This window comes from Phyllobates terribilis, unplaced genomic scaffold (genome assembly GCF_046119375.1).
Source record: "Phyllobates terribilis strain yellow unplaced genomic scaffold, ASM4611937v1 Scaffold_7__3_contigs__length_470593459, whole genome shotgun sequence".
NCBI classification, from domain to species: Eukaryota; Metazoa; Chordata; class Amphibia; order Anura; family Dendrobatidae; genus Phyllobates; species Phyllobates terribilis.
The window spans coordinates 162823312-162847806 of NW_027362767.1; the positions used below are offsets into that span (position 1 = coordinate 162823312).

The 24495-nt window shown below is 46.2% G+C and overlaps 2 long non-coding RNA genes across 2 annotated transcripts in view; one reads left to right on the forward strand and one right to left on the reverse strand.

The window, feature by feature from the left end:
• Window positions 1-545: 545 nt before the first annotated feature.
• The window catches only part of LOC141153014 (uncharacterized), a 29690-nt gene continuing 5740 nt past the window's right edge, over window positions 546-24495 (reverse strand). Inside the window, exon 3 of the long non-coding RNA XR_012247219.1 lies at window positions 546-3919. This is a non-coding gene — a long non-coding RNA (uncharacterized lncRNA). The remainder of the gene's footprint in view (window positions 3920-24495) is intronic.
• Window positions 22895-23762, forward strand: LOC141153013 (uncharacterized). The gene is made up of 3 exons (XR_012247218.1): window positions 22895-23016; window positions 23319-23352; window positions 23626-23762. It is a non-coding gene; the product is annotated as an uncharacterized lncRNA (long non-coding RNA).

The following is a 24495-nucleotide window of genomic DNA, read 5'->3' on the forward strand; positions in this document are numbered from 1 at the left end:
CTCGGGAGCATCATTAAAAGGAGAGTCTACGATGGCGGGAGGCAGTTCACCTCTAAGCAACAGCTCTAGGAGGGTATTCTGTCCTCATGCAAAACAATTGAAGCAGAAACCATCCAAAACCTGACAAATTCAATGGACGAGAGAGTTCATAAGCTCTTTTCGAACAAGGGGTCCTATGTGCAAATGTAACATCACCTAGAATAAAGTTTTGAGGTGAAAACTGTTTGATTTCAGTTTGTAATAACCTGCTAATGCTTATAATTTCAAAAATGACCATCTTTTTGTTCTTTATTAAAATGAAAAGGTTGAAAACTCTGCTGTACATAATAATTTGGAACATGCATTTTGAGTGCAGTTTGAGTATTTTATTTTTTTAAAAATATACTGTTATCATAGGCAGTTTGTACAAAAACCTTTCAATTGTACTCTAATAGTTATTTGACTGGATAATTACAATGACTGCAATTCATATAGGTAATTTGGGAAAATCTGAGAAAATATTATTTGCATAATAATTTGGAACACAGTGTAAATGTTGTACCGCTGTAAATGTACTGACCTGAAAAATAAAGCTACCTTATAAATTTTACCACACGCAGAACAGCATAAAAAAGTTTTTAAAAAAAACAATTCCTGAATTGTTGTTTTTTGTTTATTCTGCCTCCCAAAAATCAGAATAGAAAGCGATCAAAAAATGTTACATGCCTGAAAATGTCACCAATAAAAACTCAACTCATCCCGCAAAAATCAAGCCGTCATATGACTCTGTCGGCCAAAATATGGAAAAATTATAGCTATCAAAATATGGCGATGCAAAAACTATCGTCTTTTAGTGTGCGACGGCTGTCAATCATAAAAACCCAATATGATTCTAGTATCACTATAATCGCACCGACCCGAAGAATAAAGTCATCTAATCACTTATACTGCACGAGGAACGGCGTAAAAAATGAACTCTCAGGTAAGAGTTGTGCTAGGGTTCGGGTTGGGGTTAGGGTTAGTGTTGGGCTATGGTTAGGGTTAGGGTTGGGCTAGGGTTGGGGTTAAGGTTGGTGTTTGGCTAGGCTTAGGGTTAGGATTGGGCTAGGGTTAGGGTTAGGGTTGGAGTTAGGGTTGGGGTTAGGGTTGGGGTTAGGGTTAGGGTTGGTTTTGGGTTAGGGTTGGGCTAGGGTTAGGGTTGGAGGTAGGGTTAGGGATTTGGTTAGGGTTAGGGTTGGGCTAGGGTCAGGGTTGGGCTAGGGTTAGGGTTGGGGTTAGGGTTGGTGTTGGGCTAGGGTTAGGGTTAGGATTGGGCTAGGGTTAGGGTTAGGGTTGGGGCTAGGGTTAGGGTTCGAGTTGGGGTTAGGGTTAGGGTTGGGCTAGGGTTAGGGTTGGGGTTAGGGTTGGGGTTAGGGTTAGGGTTGGGCTAGGGTTGGTGTTGGGGTTAGGGTTGGGCTAGGGTTGGGGTTAGGCTAGGGTTAGGGTTGGGGATAGGCTAGGGTTAGGTTTGGGCTATGGTTAGGATTAGGATTTTTTTCAAAAGTAAAAAAAAAAAGATGACGATATGGTGACTATTGTTGAGTGCAAGTGCTCGCTACTTGAGTTTGCATCAGGTGCTCGGGTATGCACTGAGTATCGCGGGTGATCAAGTGACATACTCGAGTCTCCGCCCCATATGCTTCGCTGCCAAAAAAACCTCGCGGGGATAGCCTGCCATGCACAAGCGATCCCCGCATGTTTTTTTTGGGTGTCTAATTTCCATGAAACATGTGGGCGGGGACTCGCACATGGCACTCGAGCACCCACGATGCATGGTGCATACCCGAGTACCTGATGCAAACTCAAATAGCGAGCACTTGCGCTCAAGCCTAATGACAACTTATTCAATGTGATGACCTAACGTTATCAAATTCTGTGTCGTTCCTCTGGGTTCAAAATGTTCCAGATACCCCTTGATAAAATCCTTGAGGGGTGTAGTTTCCAAAATGGGGTCACTTGTGGGGGGTTTCCACTATTTAGGCACATCAGGGGCTCTCCAAATGCGACATGGCGTCCTCTCTCGATTCCAGCCAATTTTGCGTTCAAAAAGTCAAACAGTGCTCCTTTCTTTCTGAACTCTGCCGTGCACCGAAACACTGTATTTTCCCCACATATGGGGTTTTGGCGTACTCAGGATAAATTGCACAAAAGTTTTTTGGGTCCATTTTCTCCTCTTACCCTTGTGAAAATAAAAAAATTGTGGCTAAAACATCATTTTTTTGGAAAAAGTTTGATTTTTTTATTTTCATTGTGTCTGCTAATTATTCAAGCAAATTTTCCAATCAAAAAGTCAAATGGCGCTCCTTACATTCCAAACCCTGCCGTGCGCCCAAACAATGGTTTTCCCCCACATATGGGGTATATGCTTACTCAGGTGAAATTGCACAACAAACTGCATGGTGCAATTTCTCCTGTTACCCTAATGAAAATGCAAAATTGGGGGCTGAAATACATTTTTGTGGGAAAAATGTGAAAAGTATGTTTTAAACTTCTGTGAAGTACCTGGGAGTTCAAGGTGCTCACCACATATCTAGATAAGTTCCCTGAGGGATCTAGTTTCCAAGATGGTGTCACTTGTTGGGGGTTTCCACTGTTTAGGCATATCAGGGGCTCCCCAAACGCAACATGGTGTCCTCTAATTATTCAAGCAAATTTTACATTCAAAAAGTCAAATGGCGCTCCTTCACTTCCGAACCCTGCCGTGCGCCCAAACAGTGTTTTTTCCCCACATAAGGGGTATCTCCGTGCTCAGGGGAAATTGCCAACAAATTTTGGGGTCCATTTTTTCCTGTTACCTCTGCGAAAATAAAAAAAATGGGTCTAAAGTAACATTTTTGTGAAAAAAGTTAAATGTTCATTTTTTTCTTCCCCATTCCAAAAATTCCTGTGAAGCACCTAAAGGGTTAATAAAGTTCTTGAATGTGGCTTTGAGCATCTTGAGGGGTACAGTTTTTAGAATGGTATCACTTTTGGGTATTTTCTGTCATAACGACCCCTGAAAGTCACTTCAAATGTGATGTGGTCCCTAAAAAATGGTTTTGTAAATTTTGTTGGAAAAATGAGAAATCGCTGGTCAAAGTTTAATCCTTATAGCTCCCTAATAAAAAAAAATTTGGTTCCAAAATTATGCTTATGTAAAGTAGACATGTGGGAAATGTTATTTATTAACTATTTTGTGTGACATATCTCTCTGATTTAAAGGCAAAATATTTAAATTTTGAAAATTGCAAAATTTTCAAAATTTTTGCCAAATTTCCATTTTTTTCACAAATAAACGCAAGTGATATCAAAGAAATTTTACCACAATCATAAAGTACAATATGTCATGAAAAAACAATCTCAGAATTAGGGGGATCCATTGAAGCATTCCAGAGTAATTACCTCATAAAGTGACAGTGGTCAGAATTGCAAAAATTGGTCTGGTCATTAAACTGCAAACCACCTTGGGTTGTAAAGGGGTTAAAGTGTACCAAAATCGGGATTGTCCTAACTGCTAGTATTAAAACCTAACTTTAGGACTCATGTGAAAATCTGATATAATTTAAGTCAAATTTATGCAAAAATATCCAAAATTCTGAAAGGTTAAAAAAATTTCAAGCATGTGACGATCCTTTACTTGTAGAAAAAGTCACATCACAGGACAATACACTGCAATAACATGACATTTTCAGATGTACAAAAATGAGCTTATTATTTTGTCTTCTTTAATCTCACTATCACTATGTCATTATTCCTTGTGCAGACAGGTCCACTTCCAGAAGCTCGGTCCATATTCTTGCTCCTCTCCAGCCTCCGTGCACTCATAGCTTATTATAACTGGCTTGTGTGGTACATGAGGCTCGTGATACAGTTCATATAACCTGGAACGTTTCTGGGAGACAACACAAGGGCCGGACGATCTCTAAAATGGAGTCAAATGGAACATGGACAATTATGAACTTCATTTCACTACCAAGAGACAACCGGAACAATATAGAGAAGGTCACCTGTGAAGTTTGGCTTAGTTCATCTCCTATTAGTGTCCATTGGGTAATAACTAGTGTTGAGCGAGCACTAAAATACTCGGGTGCTCGAAGCTCGGGCCGAGCTCACTGTGATACTCGGGTGCTCGACCCGAGCAACGAGCCCAATGTTAGTCTATGGGAGACCCGAACATTTTTGCGGCGGCTCCCCCGGCAGTCTGTAGAAAGCCTAAAAAGTGCCCAAAACGATAGTGACAGTGCTCAAATGACATGGGAACAGCATGGGGATCGCCCCAGGAAGCATTTCTGACCCCCAGGTCACTGCTGTCAACAACGTGGTCAGAGGTATTAAGCCACTTTTACAGGCTCACAATAAAACGTTCAAAAACGAAAGTGAAAGTGCTTTCCTGTGAAATGTGTTAACCCCTTAACGACCATGGGTCTTTCTGTTTTTGTGTTTTTCTTTTTTGCTCCCCTTCTTCCCAGAGCCAGAACTTTTTAAATTTTCATTCAATATGGCCGTGTGAGGGCTTATTTTTTGCGGGACGAGTTGTACTTTTAAACACCATCACTGGTTTTACCATATCTTGTGCTGGAAAATGGGAAAAAAATTCCAAGTGCAGTGAAACTGCAAAAAAAATGCAATTCCACACTTGTTTTTTGGGTCCTTTTTTACCACGTTCACAGATTGCTAAAACTGACCTGCCATCATTATTTTCCAGGTCGTTACGAGTTCATAGACACCAAACATGTATAGGTTCTTTTTTATTTAAGTGGTGAAAAAAAAATCCAAAGCTTGCTAAAAAAACAAAAAAAAATGACGCCATTTTCTGAGACCCTTAGCTTCTCCATTTTTCTGGATCTGGGGCCAGGTGAGGGCTTATTTTTTGCGTTTTTATTTATACCATTTTGGGGTAGATCCGATGTTTTGATCGCCCGTTATTGCATTTTATTGCAAAGTTGTAGCGACCAAAAAAACTTAATTCTGGGGTTTAAAATTTTTTTCTCGCTACCCCGTTTACTGATTGTATTAATTCTTCTTTTATATTGATAGATGGGGCGATTCTGAACGTATCGATACCAAATATGTGTATGTGTTTTTTTTTTATATATATATACATTTTATTTTGAATGGGGCGAAAGGGGGGTGACTTAAACTTTTATATATTTTTTATTTTTTTAATATTTTTAAAAACTTTTTTTTTACACTTTCTGCTTGCTTCTATAGTCTCCAGAGGAGACTAGAAGCAGCAGTTGTCTGATTGCTTCTACTGCATACAAGCGATGAGCAGATCGCTTGTATGCAGGAGAAATGCTCACTTGCTATGAGCGCTGACCACTAGGTGGCGCTCATAGCAATTGAGACATGACAACCACAGGCGTCTGCTGCAGATCCTGAGTTGTCATGCCCACCCATTGGTGACCCGCGATCACGTGGCGGGGTCACTGATGGGCGGGGCTTAGGACTCCCGGAAGCGCGAGTTAAATGCCACTGTCAGAGATTTAACATGTTAACAGCCGCGGGTGGATTGCGATTCCAATAATCAGCTGACATCTGCACGCTTCAGTGCGGGCTCACCGCCGGAGCCCCCGCTGAAACGGCCTTCCCGACCTCGTGCGTACTATTACTGACCAGGTCGGAAAGGGGTTAAGGAACATCCTTTCCAGGGTAAAGACTTGTGTATAAGGTAAAATAAATAACCAAAAACAAAAATACTCCTCCACACCTTGGGCTATGTTCACAAGTAGCATTTTTTAAGCGTTTTTGCACGTTTGTATTGCTTTCAACCGTGACAAATGCATTCACCGAGAAATGTCATTTTAACATTTTACAACCTTATCTGGCCGTGTGCTGTGTGACACATGCATACAGTGCTAAAAAAGACATGGGAACAGCATGGGGAAGACCCCTGGAAGCATCTCTGACACCCAGGTCACTGCCTAAAAGTGTGCCCATCAGAAGTGATCCTTGCCGCATCAGAAGATGCAGACTTGCAACTATCCCCGTGCAAGTCCTTGTCCCAGGGCAGTGTTCAATTGTACCTCCCCCATAACTTGCAATACAAGCGCAAGTATGCAGCCTGCCACCCACCCACCCCCAGGCTGCAATACCATACTGCTAGCTTGCTTGCACTTGAAATTGGGCCTTTTAGGCATGTGGAGGTGGAATCTGGGCACCACGTCATGGCTGCGTCGGTAGCCTGGTATTCATACTCAGTCCCCAGCCGCCCGGCGGCCGGGTGTCAACGCTTGGTCCCCAGCCGCCAGGGGGCGGCCGGGTGTCCATACTCACTCCCCAGCCGCCCCGCGGCCGGGTGCCCACACACAGTCCCCAGCCGAGTGGGGGTGGCCGGGTGTCCATAATCGGTCCCCAGCCGCCCCTATTTGTCCCGGTGCGCCTTATACACAAGCGTGCATACCAAAACCTTACCTGTGCCCTCCCCAGTGCATTTAGTGGGAAGGACAGCCTAACCACAAACACGTGGACAAGTGAACGTGGCCAGGAATGGTCCATCTCACTGACGCCTTCACACTGGGTTAATATTGTGGAAGCCGGGACACAGTTGGACACTGGGATGCAACACGTCCTCCAGACATAGAGGATTGTGGGTCCTGGGTCAATCAGGCTTCAACACAAAGTTCAGAAGGTAGACAGCAGCAGTGGTCGGCCTCCTACACAATGAGTAAATTATTCATGATCATGAGGCCATCCACCTGCTTAGCTTTCTGTTCCTTGGAATGCAAGCGCATGTATGTAGTAGCAGCTAGGCCTGAGGTGGTCAGCATTTTGGCGCATATTCTACCTCCTTCGAGGATTGCTGGATGTTTTCCTGCTACTATCCCAGTTCTATGACTCCCGTTAAAACAAAGCTTCAGGTGATGAATGATGGATGAGGTGGTGGCAAAGGAGAAAGAGCAGGAGGAACAGGGACCATTCACATCAATATCAGACCAGCGAACCACACATGTCTTGTAGGATATGTTTCTGTACCAAAAGGAGCGGTTCAGCTACACAGTTATAAGGCATACAGTGAATGCAATGCCTACCAAAAATTTCGAGGCACTCCAATGCCCCTTGGAAATGACATGGAGGTCAGAGGTAGAGATGAGCGGTGTTTGACTAGAACTGTTCGCCAATCTCAAATTCGAGCTGTTTTGGGCAGTGTTCGAGTTGTTCGACGAACCCGAACGATTTGCAAAAAATTCGGCTGTTCGAGGTTATGTTCAATAACTGTTCGTGCACCAAAAGCGTGTCCTGCATGTCTGGCGCTATTTTGAGCACCAATCATGCAGGATTGTCTGCCACTCACTGTAATGCCACAGCCATGGTGGTTGTGGCGTTACAGTGATTGCACAAATCGATGGGAACAGTGCCAACAGTGAAACATGAAAACCCGGCAACTCAGCTGCGGCATACACCGGTACCCGACAATTTAGAACCGAAAGAATAGAGCTTCACACATAGATTAGATAGATAGCAACATGTCAGTCACATATATATGAAGTACAGTGACAGTGTTGCTTACTGTACTTGTCATTTAGTGTAAAGGATTTATTTTAAAAAATAATAGTGTTTTCATGCACCGTCTCTTTAAAAAAGCCGGCCGGCAATTCAGCAGCGGTACCCGACAATTTAGAATAGAAGGAATAGAGAATCACACATAGATTAGATAGATAGAAACATGTCAGTCACATATATATATGAAGTACAGTGACAGTGTTGATTACTGTACTTGTCATTTAGTGTTAAAATAAAGGATTTATTTAAAAAAAAATTGGCGTGGGGTTCCACGTAATTTTAGGCTCTAGTGAAGGTTAAGCAGACAGCTGGGGCAGATGTTTGAAGCCTGGGAAGGGGGTAATACCCTCGGAGCTTCCCAGGCTACTAATATCAGCCCCCAGCTGAATACCTAGCCTTTACTAGCTATTAAAATGGGGGACCCCCCCAAAAAAATGACGTGGGGTCCCCCCTATTTTAATAGCTAGCAAAGGCTAGGCAGACAGCTGGGGGCTGATATTAATAGCCCAGGAAGGGTGCCATGAATATTGGCCCCCTCCCAGGCTATAAACATCAGCCGTCAGACGCCCCAGAAATGGCGCATCCGTAGGATGCGCCAATTCTGGCACTTAGCCTCGCTCTTCCCACTGCCCTGTAGCGGTGGCAGTGGGGTAATAGGGTTGGGGTTGATGTCAGCTTATAATGCCAGCTGACATCAAGCCCAGGTTAGTAATGGAGAGGCGTCTATAAGACACCCCCATTACTAACCCCATAGTCAAAGTTAAAAGAAAACACAAACACCCAGAATAAAGTCCTTTAATTGAAATAAAGACACATTCCTTTATTGTTCTAAATTAAACCATACTTACCGTCACGCCCATTCCAGCTGAAGCCAACGATCTCCTGCAATAATAGTAAAATAATAAAACAACATCATCCTTACCTTTCCATGGTTCCCAGGACAGCTTCAGCTCTGCTACATCGAGATGACAGGCTGGACCGCAGCAGAATGCTGTCATCCAGCCTGTCATCCCGCAGACACTGAGAAGCGCAGGCATGCTTGCGCTCCTCAGTGTCTCGTTGTGACGGCATCCAGATGAGCCGAGGTCATGTCCAATGAACTCAGCTCACCTCATGCACGTCACTGACAGCGTGGGAGAATTCTCACGCTGTAGCGCTGAGTGCAGGAGAATTTTCCCACGCTGTCAGTGACGTGCATGAGGTGAGCTCATTCATGTCCAATGAACTCAGCTGACCTCTTGTACGTCACTGACAGCGTGGGAGAATTCTCAAGCTGAAGCGCTGAGTGCAGGAGAATTTTCCCACGCTGTCAGTGACGTGAATGAGGTGCGCCGAGTTCATTGGACATGAACTCGGCTCATCTGGATGCCGTCACAGCGAGACACTGAGGAGCGCAAGCATGCCTGCGCTTCTCAGTGTCCGCGGGATGACAGGCTGGATGGCAGCGTTCTGCTGCGGTCTAGCCTGTCATCTCGATGTAGCAGAGCTGAAGCTGTCCTGGGAACCATGGAAAGGTAAGGATGAGGTTTCTTTATTATTTTACTTTTATTGCAGAAGACATTGGCTTCAGCTGGAATGGGCTTGACGGTAAGTATGGTTTAATTTAGAACAATAAAGAATTGTGTGTTTATTTCAATTAAAGGACTTTTTTCTGGGTGTTGTGTTTTTTTTAAATACTTTACTAGAAATTCATGGTGGTCATGTCTAATATTGGCGTGACCCCATGAATTTCGGGCTTAGGGACAGCTGATAATGCCAAGCTGGCCCTAACCCCTTTATTACCCAGTGAGCCACCGCACCAGGGCCCTGGATGAGTTGGGTACAGCGCCAGAAGATGGCGCTTCTATGAACGCGCCATTTTCCGGGGTGGCTGCGGACTGCAATTTGCAGCAGGGGGGGATCCAGAAAGCTTGGGCCTCCCTGAGCTGCAGATTCCAGCCCCCAGCTGCCTAGGTGTACCTGGCTGGAAACAAAAATAGGGCGAAGCCCCACGTATTTTTTTTTTTCATTATTTCATGAAATTCATGAAATAATTAAGAAAAAAAGAGCTTTCCTATATTGTTGTGTCCGGCCAGGTACAAATAGGCAGCTGGTGGTTGGGGGCAGCCCGTTCCTGCCTGCTGTACCTGGCTGGACACAAATATAGTGCGAAGCCCCACGTCAATTTTTTTAAAAATTATTTCATGAAACTAGATGGTGGCCCGATTCTAAAGCATCGGGTAATCTAGAATATGTATGCGGCAGACCCGGCGCAATCAGCAGAGCGGTGTTTAAATTTGGCGCCAAAATCTCTGACTGGTCGCGGCCAGCAACCGCGACCAATCAGCAAAGCGGTGTTGAAATTTGGCGACTATATCGCTGATTGGTCACGGCCGGCGGTCGCGACTAATCAGCAAAGCGGGGTTTAAATTTTGCGCGAATAATGCTGATTTGTCGCGGTCGCGACCAATCAGCAAAGCGGTGTTTAAATTTTGCGCCAATAATGCTGATTGGTTGTGGTCGCGACCAATCAGCAAAGCGGTGTTTAAATTTGGCGCCAATAATGGTGATTGGTCACGACCGCGACAATTCAGCAGAGCGGTGTTTAAATTTGGCGGCAACAATGTTGATTAGTCGCGGCCGGCGGTCGCGACCAATCAGCAGAGCGGGGTTTAAATTTGGTGCCAATAATGCTGATTGGTCGCAATCGCCGGCCGCGACCAATCAGCAGAGCGGTGTTTAAATTTGGCGCCAATAATGGTGATTGGTCACGACCGCGACAATTCAGCAGAGCGGTGTTTAAATTTGGCGGCAACAATGTTGATTAGTCGCGGCCGGCGGTCGCGACCAATCAGCAGAGCGGGGTTTAAATTTGGTGCCAATAATGCTGATTGGTCGCAATCGCCGGCCGCGACCAATCAGCAGAGCGGTGTTTAAATTTGGCGCCAAAATCGCTGATTGGTCGCGGCCGGCAACCGTGACCAATCAGCAGAGCAGGGTTTAAATTTGGCGCCAATACTGCTGATTGGTCGCGGCCGGCAACCGTGACCAATCAGCCGAGCAGGGTTTAAATTTGGCGCCAATACTGCTGATTGGTCGTTGACGGCGACCGCGATCAATCAGCAGAGCGGTGTTTAAATTTGGCGCCAATAATGCTGATTAGTCGCAGCCGGCTTCCGCGACCAATTAGCAGAGCGGGGTTTAAATTTGGCGCCAATCTCGCTGATTGGTCGCGGCTGGAGTCCGCGACCAATCAGCAGAGCGTTGTTTAAATTTGGCGCCAATCTCACTGATTGGACGCGTCTGGCGTCTGCGACCAATCAGCAGAGCGTTGTTTAAATTTGGCGCCAAGCACGCTGATTGGTCGCGGCCGCTATTTAAATGTGGCGCCCAAATCGGTGATTGGTCGCGGGCAGCGTCCGCGACCAATCAGCAGAGCGGTGTTTAACTTTAGCGCCAAGATCACTGATCACTCGCAGCAGAAGTATCCCGACCCGCAGCGCCGCTCCCCGGTCCTCCCTTGACACCCTAGCCGCTGATGTCCCCACAGTATCCGCATGGTGTAACAAAGATCCGGACATTTGTGTTAAAAATCGCTGATTGGTCGCTGGCACTGCCCGCGACCAATCACCGATTTTGGCGCCAAATTTAAATATCGGCCGCAACCAATCACCAATCTTGGCTCCACATTTAAACACCGCTGTGCTGATTGGTCGCCGACGCTGGGCGCGACCAATCACCGATTTTGGCGCCACATTTAAATAGCGTCCGCCACCAATCAGTACAGCGGTGTTTAAATGTGGAGCCAAGATGGGTGATTGGTCGCGGCCGATATTTAAATTTGGCGACCAAATCGGTGATTGGTCGCGGGCAGCGCCAGCGTCCAATCAGCGATTTTTAACACAAATGTCCGGACCTTTGTAACTCCATATGGATACTGTGGGGACATCAGCGTCTAGGGTGTGAAGGGAGGACCGGGGAGCGGCGCTGCGGGTCAGGATACTTCTGCTGCGAGCGCCCGCTCATGTCCCGGTTTCTCGCAGCGGAAGTAGCCGCACAGGCAGCGCCGCTGACATCCATGCGGCTAGGGTGTAAAGGGAGGACCGGGGAGCGGCGCTGACATCCAATTGGTCGCGGCCGCTATTTAAATGTGCAGCACAAATCGGTGATTGGTCACCGTCTTGACCGCGACCAATCACTGATCTTGCCGCCAAAGTTAAACACTACTGTGCTGATTGGTCGCGGAGGCTGCCCGCGACCAATCACAGATTTGTGCGCCAAATTTAAATATCGGCCGCGACCAATCACCGATCTTGGATCCACATTTAAACAACGCTGTGCTGATTGGTCGCGGCCGATATTTAAATGTGGCGCCCAAATCGGTGATTGGTCGCGGTCTTGGCCCGCGACCAATCACTGATCTTGCCGCCAAAGTTAAACACTACTGTGCTGATTGGTCGTGGACGCAGTCCGCGACCAATCACCGATTTGTGCGCCAAATTTAAATATCAGCCTCATGCACGTCACTGACAGTGTGGGAAAATTCTCCTGCACTCAGCGCTTCAGCGTGAGAATTCTCCCACGCTGTCAGTGACGTACATGAGGTGAGCTGAGTTCATTGGACATGAGCTCACCTCATGCACGTCACTGACAGTGTGGGAAAATTCTCACGTTGAAGCGCTGAGTGCAGGAGAATTTTCCCACGCTGTCAGTGACGTGCATGAGGTGCGCCGAGTTCATTGGACATGAAATTGGCTCATCTGGATGCCGTCACAGCCTGACACTTAGGAGCGCAAGCATGCCTGCGCTTCTCAGTGTCTGCGGGATGACAGGCTGGATGGCAGCGTTCTGCTGCGGTCTAGCCTGTCATCTCGATGTAGCAGAGCTGAAGCTGTCCTGGGAACCATGGAAAGGTAAGGATGAGGTTTCTTTATTATTTTACTTTTATTGCAGAAGACATTGGCTTCAGCTGGAATGGGCTTGACGGTAAGTATGGTTTAATTTAGAACAATAAAGAATTGTGTGTTTATTTCAATTAAAGGACTTTTTTCTGGGTGTTGTGTTTTTTTTAAATACTTTACTAGAAATTCATGGCGGTCATGTCTAATATTGGCGTGACCCCATGAATTTCGGGCTTAGGGACAGCTGATAATGCCAAGCTGGCCCTAACCCCTTTATTACCCAGTGAGCCACCGCACCAGGGCCCTGGATGAGTTGGGTACAGCGCCAGAAGATGGCGCTTCTATGAACGCGCCATTTTCCGGGGTGGCTGCGGACTGCAATTTGCAGCAGGGGGGGACCCAGAAAGCTTGGGCCTCCCTGAGCTGCAGATTCCAGCCCCCAGCTGCCTAGGTGTACCTGGCTGGAAACAAAAATAGGGCGAAGCCCCACGTATTTTTTTTTTCATTATTTCATGAAATTCATGAAATAATTAAGAAAAAAAGAGCTTTCCTATATTGTTGTGTCCGGCCAGGTACAAATAGGCAGCTGGTGGTTGGGGGCAGCCCGTTCCTGCCTGCTGTACCTGGCTGGACACAAATATAGTGCGAAGCCCCACGTCAATTTTTTTAAAAATTATTTCATGAACCTAGATGGTGGCCCGATTCTAACGCATCGGGTATTCTAGAATATGTATGCGGCAGACCCGGCGCAATCAGCAGAGCGGTGTTTAAATTTGGCGCCAAAATCTCTGACTGGTCGCGGCCAGCAACCGCGACCAATCAGCAAAGCGGTGTTGAAATTTGGCGACTATATCGCTGATTGGTCACGGCCGGCGGTCGCGACTAATCAGCAAAGCGGGGTTTAAATTTTGCGCGAATAATGCTGATTTGTTGCGGTCGCGACCAATCAGCAAAGCGGTGTTTAAATTTTGCGCAACAGAAGTATCCCGACCCGCAGCGCCGCTCCCCGGTCCTCCCTTGACACCCTAGCCGCTGATGTCCCCACAGTATCCGCATGGTGTAACAAAGATCCGGACATTTGTGTTAAAAATCGCTGATTGGTCGCTGGCACTGCCCGCGACCAATCACCGATTTTGGCGCCAAATTTAAATATCGGCCGCAACCAATCACCAATCTTGGCTCCACATTTAAACACCGCTGTGCTGATTGGTCGCCGACGCTGGGCGCGACCAATCACCGATTTTGGCGCCACATTTAAATAGCGTCCGCCACCAATCAGTACAGCGGTGTTTAAATGTGGAGCCAAGATGGGTGATTGGTCGCGGCCGATATTTAAATTTGGCGACCAAATCGGTGATTGGTCGCGGGCAGCGCCAGCGTCCAATCAGCGATTTTTAACACAAATGTCCGGACCTTTGTAACACCATACGGATACTGTGGGGACATCAGCGTCTAGGGTGTGAAGGGAGGACCGGGGAGCGGCGCTGCGGGTCAGGATACTTCTGCTGCGAGCGCCCGCTCATGTCCCGGTTTCTCGCAGCGGAAGTAGCCGCACAGGCAGCGCCGCTGACATCCATGCGGCTAGGGTGTAAAGGGAGGACCGGGGAGCGGCGCTGACATCCAATTGGTCGCGGCCGCTATTTAAATGTGCAGCACAAATCGGTGATTGGTCACCGTCTTGACCGCGACCAATCACTGATCTTGCCGCCAAAGTTAAACACTACTGTGCTGATTGGTCGCGGAGGCTGCCCGCGACCAATCACAGATTTGTGCGCCAAATTTAAATATCGGCCGCGACCAATCACCGATCTTGGATCCACATTTAAACAACGCTGTGCTGATTGGTCGCGGCCGATATTTAAATGTGGCGCCCAAATCGGTGATTGGTCGCGGTCTTGGCCCGCGACCAATCACTGATCTTGCCGCCAAAGTTAAACACTACTGTGCTGATTTGTGCGCCAAATTTAAATATCAGCCTCATGCACGTCACTGACAGTGTGGGAAAATTCTCCTGTACTCAGCGCTTCAGCGTGAGAATTCTCCCACGCTGTCAGTGACGTACATGAGGTGAGCTGAGTTCATTGGACATGAGCTCACCTCATGCACGTCACTGACAGCGTGGGAAAATTCTCACGTTGAAGCGCTGAGTGCAGGAGAATTTTCCCACGCTGTCAGTGACGTGCATGAGGTGCGCCGAGTTCATTGGACATGAAATTGGCTCATCTGGATGCCGTCACAGCCTGACACTTAGGAGCGCAAGCATGCCTGCGCTTCTCAGTGTCTGCGGGATGACAGGCTGGATGGCAGCGTTCTGCTGTTGTCCAGCCTGTCATCTCGATGTAGCAGAGCTGAAGCTGTCATGGGAACCATGGAAAGGTAAGGATGATGTTGCTTTATTATTTTTCTTTTATTGCAGGAGATCGTTGGCTTCAGCTGGAATGGGTGTGACGGTAAGTATGGTTTAATTTAGAACAATAAAGAATTGTGTCTTTATTTCAATTAAAGGACTTTATTCTGGGTGTTTGTGTTTTTTTTAACTTTGACTATGGTGTTAGTAATGGGGGTATCTTATAGACGCCTCTCCATTACTAACCTGGGCTTGATGTCAGCTGGCATTATAAGCTGACATCAACCCCACCACTATTACCCCACTGCCACCGCTACAGGGCAGTGGGAAGAGCGAGGCTAAGTGCCAGAATTGGCGCATCCTATGGATGCGCCATTTCTGGGGCGGCTGACGGCTGGTGTTTCTAGCCTGGGAGGGGGCCAATATCCATGGCACCCTTCCTGGGCTATTAATATCAGCCCCCAGCTGTCTGCCTAGCCTTTGCTAGCTATTAAAATAGGGGGGACCCCACGTCATTTTTTGGGGGGTCCCCCATTTTAATAGCAAGTAAAGGCTAGGTATTTAGCTGGGGGCTGATATTAGAATCCTGGGAAGCTCCGTGGGTATTACCCCCTTCCCAGGCTTCAAACATCTGCCCCAGCCGTCTGCTTAACCTCAGCTAGAGACTAAAATTACGTGGAACCCCACGTCAATTTTTTTTAAATAAATCCTTTATTTTAACACTAAATGACAAGTACAGTAATCAACACTATCACTGTACTTCATATATATGTGACTGACATGTTTCTATCTATCTAATCTATGTGTGATGCTCTATCTTTCTGTTCTAAATTGTCGGGTACCGCTGCTGAATTGCCGGCCGGCTTTTTTAAAGAGACGGTGCATGAAAACACTATTATTTTTTTAAATAAATCCTTTACACTAAATGACAAGTACAGTAAGCAACACTGTCACTGTGCTTCTTATATGTGTGACTGACATGTTTCTATCTATCTAATCTATGTGTGATGCTCTATTCCTTCTTGTCTAAATTGCCGCTGCTGAATTGCCGGCCGGCTTTTTGAAAGAGAGCGTCTTCGGAGCAGTTTGTCAGCTTTTGGACACCTTTGAAGGTGTTTTCTATGTGTTTCTATGTGTTTTTATTTGCCTGCCATTGGTTTTAACGGTGTTCGACGATGTTCTAAGGTGTTCGACGAACAGTTCCCGAACATCCCGGTGTTGGACGAACCGAACCGAACCCGAACACTACGGGGGTGGCTCAACACTAGTCAGAGGGCCTTAACTAAACCGTTTTTTCCATTTATAGAAACTGGGTCTCCTGTACACTGTTGGCCTAAGCAGGGAATGGAAGGCATTCCAAAAATTATTAGGCACTGCAATGCCCCTTGAAACAGACGTGGATTACAGCGTATTAAAAACCTTCTACCCATTATTGGGGAGTGGGTCTCCCTTAGTGTTCGCCTATGCATTGAAAAGCAAAAGCTGACAAAAATTAGGAGGAAATGCAATGCCCATTGCAAGAGTCGTGGAGGTTAGAGGTAATTAAAAACAACATGTCAATGCCCCTTGGAAGAGCTGTGGAGTTCAGAGTGGTTTAACAAGACGGTTTTAATGCCCCTTGGAAGAGTGGTGGAGGTCGCAGTGCAATAAAAAGACAATATCAATGCCCCTTGGAAGAGTGGTGGAGGTTACAGTGGAATAAAAAGACAATATCAACGCCCTGTGGAAGAGACGTGGAGGTCACAGTAGCTTAACAAGACGCTTTTAATGCCCCTTGGAAGAGTGGTGGAGGTCGCAGTGGAATAAAAAGACAATATTAACGACCCTTGGAAGAGACGTGCAGGTCACAGTAGCTTAACAAGACGATTTTAATGACCCTTACAAGAGCCATGCAGTACAGCTATTAAAAACATTATTCCCATTATTGGGGAGTGGGTCTCACATAGTCTTTGCCTATGCCTTCCAAGCAAAAGCTGACAACAATTAGGAAGGGGGAACTTGCAATGTCCCTTACAAGAGCCATGCAGTACAGCATATTAAAAACATTATTCCCATTATTGGGGAGTGAGTCTCCCATAGTCTTTGCCTATGCCTTCCAAGCAAAAGCTGCCAAAAATTAGGACAGAGGAACTTGCAATGCTGGCAACATGGACCACGGTCACCCTGGTGGTATTGTGGTCGTGGAGGCTGAGGATAAGGAGAAGAGCAAAAAACAGCCGAAATGAGGAAGCGTATACCCATGTGTGGGTGTGAAGCGATGCATGGGAATACACCTCCCGAAATAACACAGTGGATTTGACTTTATGTTACTCTGCTGTCATTTGGTGGTGATGAGAAGTCTGGCCCAATCCAGCCCTTGTTCATTTTGATAAGGGTCAGCTTGTCAGCATTGTCAGTTGACAGGCGAGTGCTCTTATCAGTTATAATTCCCCCAGCGGCACTAAAAACACGCTCCGATAACACGCTAGCGGCAGGGCAGGCCAGGACCTCCAAGGCGTACAGAGCGAGTTCATTCCAAGTGTCCAGCTTGGATACACAATAATTAAAAGGCACAGAGGAATCACGGAGGACGCTGGTACGATCGGCAAGGTACTCCCTCACCATGTTTTGAAACTTTCCACTCCTTGTGAGAGTACCCCGTGCCTCAGGGCCTGTAAGCTGGGCAGGTGTCAGAAAACTGTCCCAGAACATTGACAGTGTTCCCCTGCCTCTGCTGGATTGGAGTTGCATCTCTCTCGCCTGCATGCCTTGGTTGGGCAACGAACTGTGACCTCTGCCGCTAGCGTGTTCAGATGGGAATTTTTTTAAGAGTTCTGCAGCAAGGGCCTTCTGGTATTGCCCCATTTTTGCAGACCTATCCACCTCAGGAATAAGAGAGTGAAAGTTCTCCTTGTAGCGGGGGTCTACAAGTGTCACCAACCAGTAATGACTGTCACCCAACATTTTGACAACGCGAGGGTCACGGTTAAGGCAGCGTAACATAAAGTCAGCCATGCGTGCCAGACTGGTAAAGGGCAAGATTTCCGTGTCCTCACCAAGATGACGACTGACCATGCTCTCCTCCTCCTCTTCCTCCTCCCCCCTGTCCTCAGGCCACCCACGCTGAACCGACGGTATGACACTTGTACAGGTACTATCGTCTACAACGCATGATAGCAGATCCTGTTCTTCCTCCTCCTCCTCTTCCTCCTCTCCCTCGTTGTCCCCCAATGCACGTTGGGATGAGATGAGGCTGGGCTGTGTGTAATCGCCCGCTACGGCTTCTTGATCCATCTCATCATACTCTGGCTGCAATGCCTCCTCTTTCATTCTCTGCAGAGAGCGTTGCAAAAGACAGACAAGTGGGATGCTGACAATAATGATGGCGTCATCACCACTCACCATCTCGGTGGCCTCCTCAAAGTTTGTCAGGATGGTACATATGTCAGACATCCAGGTCCACTCCTGAGGTCTTATGTGTGGAGTCTGACCTGAATATCGATGGCCTTGTTGCAGCTGGTACTCCACAACTGCTCTCTTCTGCTCAGAAATCCTTTGCAACATGTGGAGGGTAGAGTTCCAACGTGTGGGGACATCACACACCAGTCAGTGTGCCAGAAGCTGCAAACGCTGCTGCAACACAGCAAGGGCGGCGGAAGCTGTTGCCGACTTGCGAAAATGAGCTGACAGGTGGCGTACTTTCACGAGCAGATCTGGCAACTCGGGGTACGATTTAAGAAACCGCTGAACCACGAGGTTAAGCACATGAGCCAAGCATGGTACGTGTGTGATCTCACCTCGCCTCAGAGCCGCCACCAGGTTACGGCCATTGTCACACACGACCATGCCAGGATGTAGGTTCAGCGGTCTCAGCCACAGATCTGCCTGCTCTTTCACAGCTGTCCACAACTCACAAGCAGTGTGAGGTTTATCACCTAAGCTTATGAGTTTCAGCACAGCCTGTTGCCGCTTGGCGGAGGCAGTACTGCAATGCTTCCAGCTTGTAACTGAGGTGGTGATATCTGAGATGGAGGCTGAACATGAGGAGGAGGAGGATGCACAGGAGCTGTACACTGTGGGGGAAACTCTGACTGAAATAGGGCCCGCAATCCTCGGTGTGGGGAGGATGTGTTCCGTCCCAAGGTCCGACTGGGTCCCTGCTTTCACTATGTTTACCCAGTGTGCCGTCAGAGAGATGTACCGTCCCTGGCCACAAGCACTTGTCCACTTGTCCGTTGTCAGGTGGACTCTCCCAGTAACTGCGTTGTTGAGGGCACGGCAGATGCTTTGGGACACGTGCTTGTGTAGTGCGGGGATGGCACACTGGGCAAAATAGTGTCGGCTGGGGACCGAGTACCGAGGGACGGCCACCGCCATAAGATTGCGGAAGGATTCCGTCTCCACCAGCCTAAAAGGCAGCATTTCCAATGCAAGCAGTCGTGAAATGTGCGAATTTAGGACTGTGGCCTGTGGGGCGTTAGCTGCGAATTTCCGCTTTCGTTCAAAGGTCTGGGATATGGACAATTGAACGCCGCGGTGGGACGTGGACATGGACGTTGATGCTGTTTCTTGAGACACTGCCATAACAAGTGAAGACTGAGTGGAGGGGGCATCTTTACATGCAGTATGGACAGGGGATTGCCTTGCACACACAACAGGGGGTTATATTGCACGCACAACAGTGGAAGAAGCAGTGGTGACACCCGCTGACACTGGTCGTGGACCCTGGGTTTCGCCCCACAAAGTCGGGTGCTTTGCTGCCATGTGCCTGATCATGCTGGTGGTGGTCAGGCTGGTAGTTTTGTCACCCCTGCTGATGCTGGCATGGCAGGTGGAACATATGGCCTTTTTGGGGTTATCAGCAGAGTCTTTAAAAAAATTCCAGACTCTGGAAGACCTACCGCTTGTACTGGCAACGTCCCTCGTGTTGGTGTTACGGGGAACGGTTGCCTGCCTTCTGTCTGCGGCCACCACACTGCTTCTTCCTGCCTGTTGGGGTACTCTGCCTCCCTCCCCCTGTGTGCTGCTGGCCTCACTCTGCATGTCCTCCTTCCACGTTGGGTCAGTTACTTGATCATCCACCTCCTCCTCTTCTTCCACTTGCGCACCATGATCCTCCTCCTCACTTCCTGGCAATTGTGTCTCGTCATCATCCACCTCTTGTGACAGATTGCCAACGTTGACTTCCTGTGGCCGTGGGCATCGCAACATGAGATCTCCTCTTCCACCACTTCAAGCGTATCAGGCGAGGGGCCCAAATATGGAAATGGACCAGTGAACAGCTCTTCAGAGTGTCCAAGTGTGGGATCACTTGCTGTCTGACGACACTCAGCATGGTGGGAGGAAGGAGCATTAGGGTGAGGAGGAGTATGCGGTCGAGACTCACGGCTACTAAGAGTTGACCGTGTGGAAGACAGACCGGAGGTGGTGGTGCTCAGGAAACTGGAAGTATTGTCTGCTATCCAATTAATAACCTGTTCACACTGATCAGTTCTCAATACTGGTGTTGTTCTGTGCTTCCCTAGTAATTCGGTCAAGAAGTGGGAGCGAGAAGATGTGGCTGTTGGTTGTGGCACATCTTCACCTTGGCCACGGCCCCATCCTCTGCACGAACCATCACCAGAATGTCCACTTCCACGTCCCTTGCCACGCACCTTGCCCATTGTAAATGAGGTAAAATAGCTTACTCTTGCACTATCAATGGAAAAAGGGTAATAAAGAGTAGATTAGAACCGTGGAAGAGGTAAACCACAGTTATTGTTTACTGGGGCATACCACACTTTTTTAAATAGAGATTTTTGTGGCTGAACAGTGAGCGACACACTCAAACTGCTTTTTTTTTAGATACCAAAGGCCCAAAACTGGATAGTACAGCGATTTGACCCGTGGAACTGCGAAACCACACTGGGATGTCGGGCCTACACAAGATTATTTTCAACAGACATATTTTTGTGTCACAACAGTCAGGAGACACAACTGTTTTTCTTTACGGAAAAAACTACCAAAAGCTGAATAATAGAGATGTTTTACCGTGGGATGGCAAAACCACAGTTATTGTTTACTGGGGTATACCACACTTTTTTAAATAGAGATATTTGCGGCTAAACAGTGAGCGACACACTCAAACTGCTTTTTTTTTAGATACCAAAGGCCCAAACCTGGATAGTACAGCGATTTGACCCGTGGAACTGCGAAACCACACTGGGATGTCGGGCCTACACAAGACTTTTTTCAACAGATATATTTTTGTGTCACAACAGTCAGGAGACACTACTGTTTTTCTTTACGGAATAAACTACCAAAAGCTGAATAATAGAGATTTTTTACCGTGGGATGGCAAAACCACAGTTATTGTTTACTGGGGTATACCACACTTTTTAAAATAGAGATATTTGCGGCTGAACAGTGAGCGACACACTCAAACTGCTTTTTTTTTAGATACCAAAGGCCCAAAACTGGATAGTTCAGCGATTTGACCCGTGGAACTGCGAAACCACACTGGGATGTTGGGCCTACACAAGACTATTTTCAACAGATATATTTTTGTGTCACAACAGTCAGGAGACACTACTGTTTTTCTTTACGGAAAAAACTACCAAAACCTGAATAATAGAGATTTTTTACCGTGGGATGGCAAAACCACAGTTATTGTTTACTGGGGTATACCACACTTTTTTAAATAGAGATATTTGCCGCTGAACAGTGAGCGACACACTCAAACTGTTTTTTTTTTTTAGATACAAATGGCCCAAAATGGATAAAACAGAGGTTTGAACCGTGGAAGAGCAAAACAACACTTCTGTTTCTCTGGCCTACACCAGACTATTTTCAACTGTTATATTTGTGTCTGAAAAATCAGAGACACGCTCTTTTTTTTGGGGGGGGGGGGGACACACCAAAAGGTTAATAAGACGGGTATTTGTACAGTGTGAAGGAGGAAAAAAAAAAGGAGGATTTAGATGGAAAAAAAAGGATTTTTCGTGGCCCCCAACACCTGGTGCTAAGTCCAGTAATTTGAGCAACAGGAGCACACAGGACTGTAATGCAGCGTTTGCTGGTATAACCACTGTGTCTCCTATACAGCCTGCCTGCCTGGTATCTGAGATGGATATTAGTCCTGAAAAGGACTGTTTGTTTGTTCTGGCAGCCTTTACAGACCCTACACTAACTATTTCACAGTATATATCTCTCCCTAAATCAGCAGCACTGTCCCTACACTGTCTAATCCGGAGCGACTGTGTCCAAGATGGCGGCGCCCGGTTTTAAATACTCGAGGTGACGCTGTGCGGCCAGCCAATCACTGTATTGCCCACAACTAACATGGCTGCAGCATTACAGTGACTGGCTGGCAATTCCTGCATGTTCATTGGCTCTGTAAAGAGCGCCAAACATGCAGGGCGAAGACCCGAGCTCCCGCCCGAGTAACCTGGAAATGCTCGGTGCTCGCCGAACATCCCGAGTAGCGTGATGCTCGGGCGAGTACCGAGCAGTGTCGAGCATGTTCGCTCAACACTAGTAATAACAGAAAAAGGTAAAGTAAAAATGTGTCCTTGATCTGGAATTCCTTTAACAAAAATATTAAATCCCAAAATATATTTTACAATTCAAAAATTTTTTATAAAACCAAACCATTCCTACTTATTGGAAAGAAATTGATGGCAGACACCACTACAGTATATCTCCCCATTTATGTCCTATACAGTATGTAGGTGTTAAGATGCCTAGTAACCAAATATTACATATCTGATTATCAATTTTAGCTAAGGATATTGAACTCATTTACAAGCTGGAGGACCTTATTTTGGATCTGCCTTAAAGTCACCATCTCAATGTGTAACTCCATATTTTGGGTGATTCATTACCTCCTCCCTCAGATACAACGTCTGACCTAGAGATATCACTACCAAATATTATGAGGTGATCTTGTGTGTTAGAAAGGTACCAGTTTATAGAGTTTGTAAGAACTTTTAGGTTGGTCATAAAGGGACGACTTCCGGAGGTCCCCATCACCAATATGGTCACAAATAGTCCATATTCCTGGATGAGTCAATGCTATAGGTCAGGTGAGCATCTGTATGGGTAACAACCTTTTCTTGGGATCTGTCTAGAAGACAGAAAATGCTGAACTCTAAAATGTAATTTCAGGATAATGTCTGTTATTGATATTCTAGCATTGTGATCTCATTGCAGATGAGCTCCATGTATTTTGTTCTTCTAAATGTCAAGTCTTCTGGGTCCGGGTGGCCACCACCAGTTTTTTACTGATTCTGGCTTTGTCTTTTCATATCATCCTGACTTTCAGACTCACAGGTAAAGTATTCACATGGAATTATGAACAATTGACTTAGTTGGTGACTTATTGTAATATTGTGGCCATTTTTATCTATTCCAAACCCTTTCTTGTGTCTCTGGACACAGATTTCTATGGGTTTTGTCTGGGTATTGTCGCTCAACGAGATTTACTTAGAGCAGTGCCACAGTAATAATTGTATATAATAATAAAATTGTCTGCACAGTGATGCAGATTGATTGGAGTATTTTGCTAAAGTAAAAGGTAAATTTATAAAAAAAAAGCTATTGTCAAAATAGTTTTATTTTATTTCATATTTCAGCTAAAGTTTAAGATGCACGGACACAACGACGGAGGTAAATATGGAACATTACTGATAATTATGGGACTGAAGCTAAAGCGCAGAAGTGGCTTCCAATAATTTCATGGTGACATGACTTTGGACATTATTTTGGTCTTTGAAGCCTCATAATACAATTTCCTAAATATAGCCGTTATAATGAGGACAAATGGAGCAAATTCCATGTGGTCTCCACCAACTTAGTCCTCTTATCTGGGCACTGTATGATGGCATTATTTAGAGATAACATTACTGTCCTATTCATGCACAATTTTATATATTTTTTCAGGGTTGAGCACAATGTTTCTTACTGGACACAGGACATGTAACTTGACTTTCCTGAACCCAAATGCAAAATCTACCACCGACCTGAACTGAACCAACTCTTGTGATGTAATCAGCAGATAATGATTGTGATGATGTTGTGCAGACAGTAGATGAATCATCCTGTTATGTTTCCTAATAAAGAGTTGATATTTTCACCCATCAGATGTTTCCTTCAGTAAAGTAAATTACTAATTTCACCCAAACATTGGTTTTCTTGGCTTTCCTGCATAAGTCACCAGTACAGGTAATTTCTCAGCACCACGAGTTATTCTGAAGGTAAATCTGCATGGGAACGACCATAGGAAAAACCACAATGGCGTCTGCTGGGTGATGAGTGGTGGATTATTTTGTCTATATGGTGTTTCTCTCTTTTCCTTCACCTGATAGCCAACAGTCTCTTCTCCCTGTCCACCATTGTTTCTACAAACTGGTCCAGCATTCCCCCCTGACACTCAGCGTCCCCATGTCACTAGCATGTGTCATGTATCTGAGTGCAAGGTGTGGAGGGTTCATACAGTCTGTACCTGACTAATACCAGGGGAGGCCGAGCTTCTCTTAATTTTGAGCCTTAATTAGGGTATGTGCACAAGTGAAGTATTTGTTGCAGATATTTATGTATAAAAAAGTGTTCTTTTGGCAGGAAAAATGCTGCATAAGTAATTTGCATTTTTGCTGCATTTTTTTCCGTGCATTTTTTGTGTGTTTTTTTTCTAGTGATTGGAATGGGTGAAAAACATTACAAAAAGCTGCTTCAAATCTGTAAGGAAATAAATAAGAGACATTTCAGAAATCTCATTCACATTTCATGGTAAAAGCTGCAAAATTTTATTTG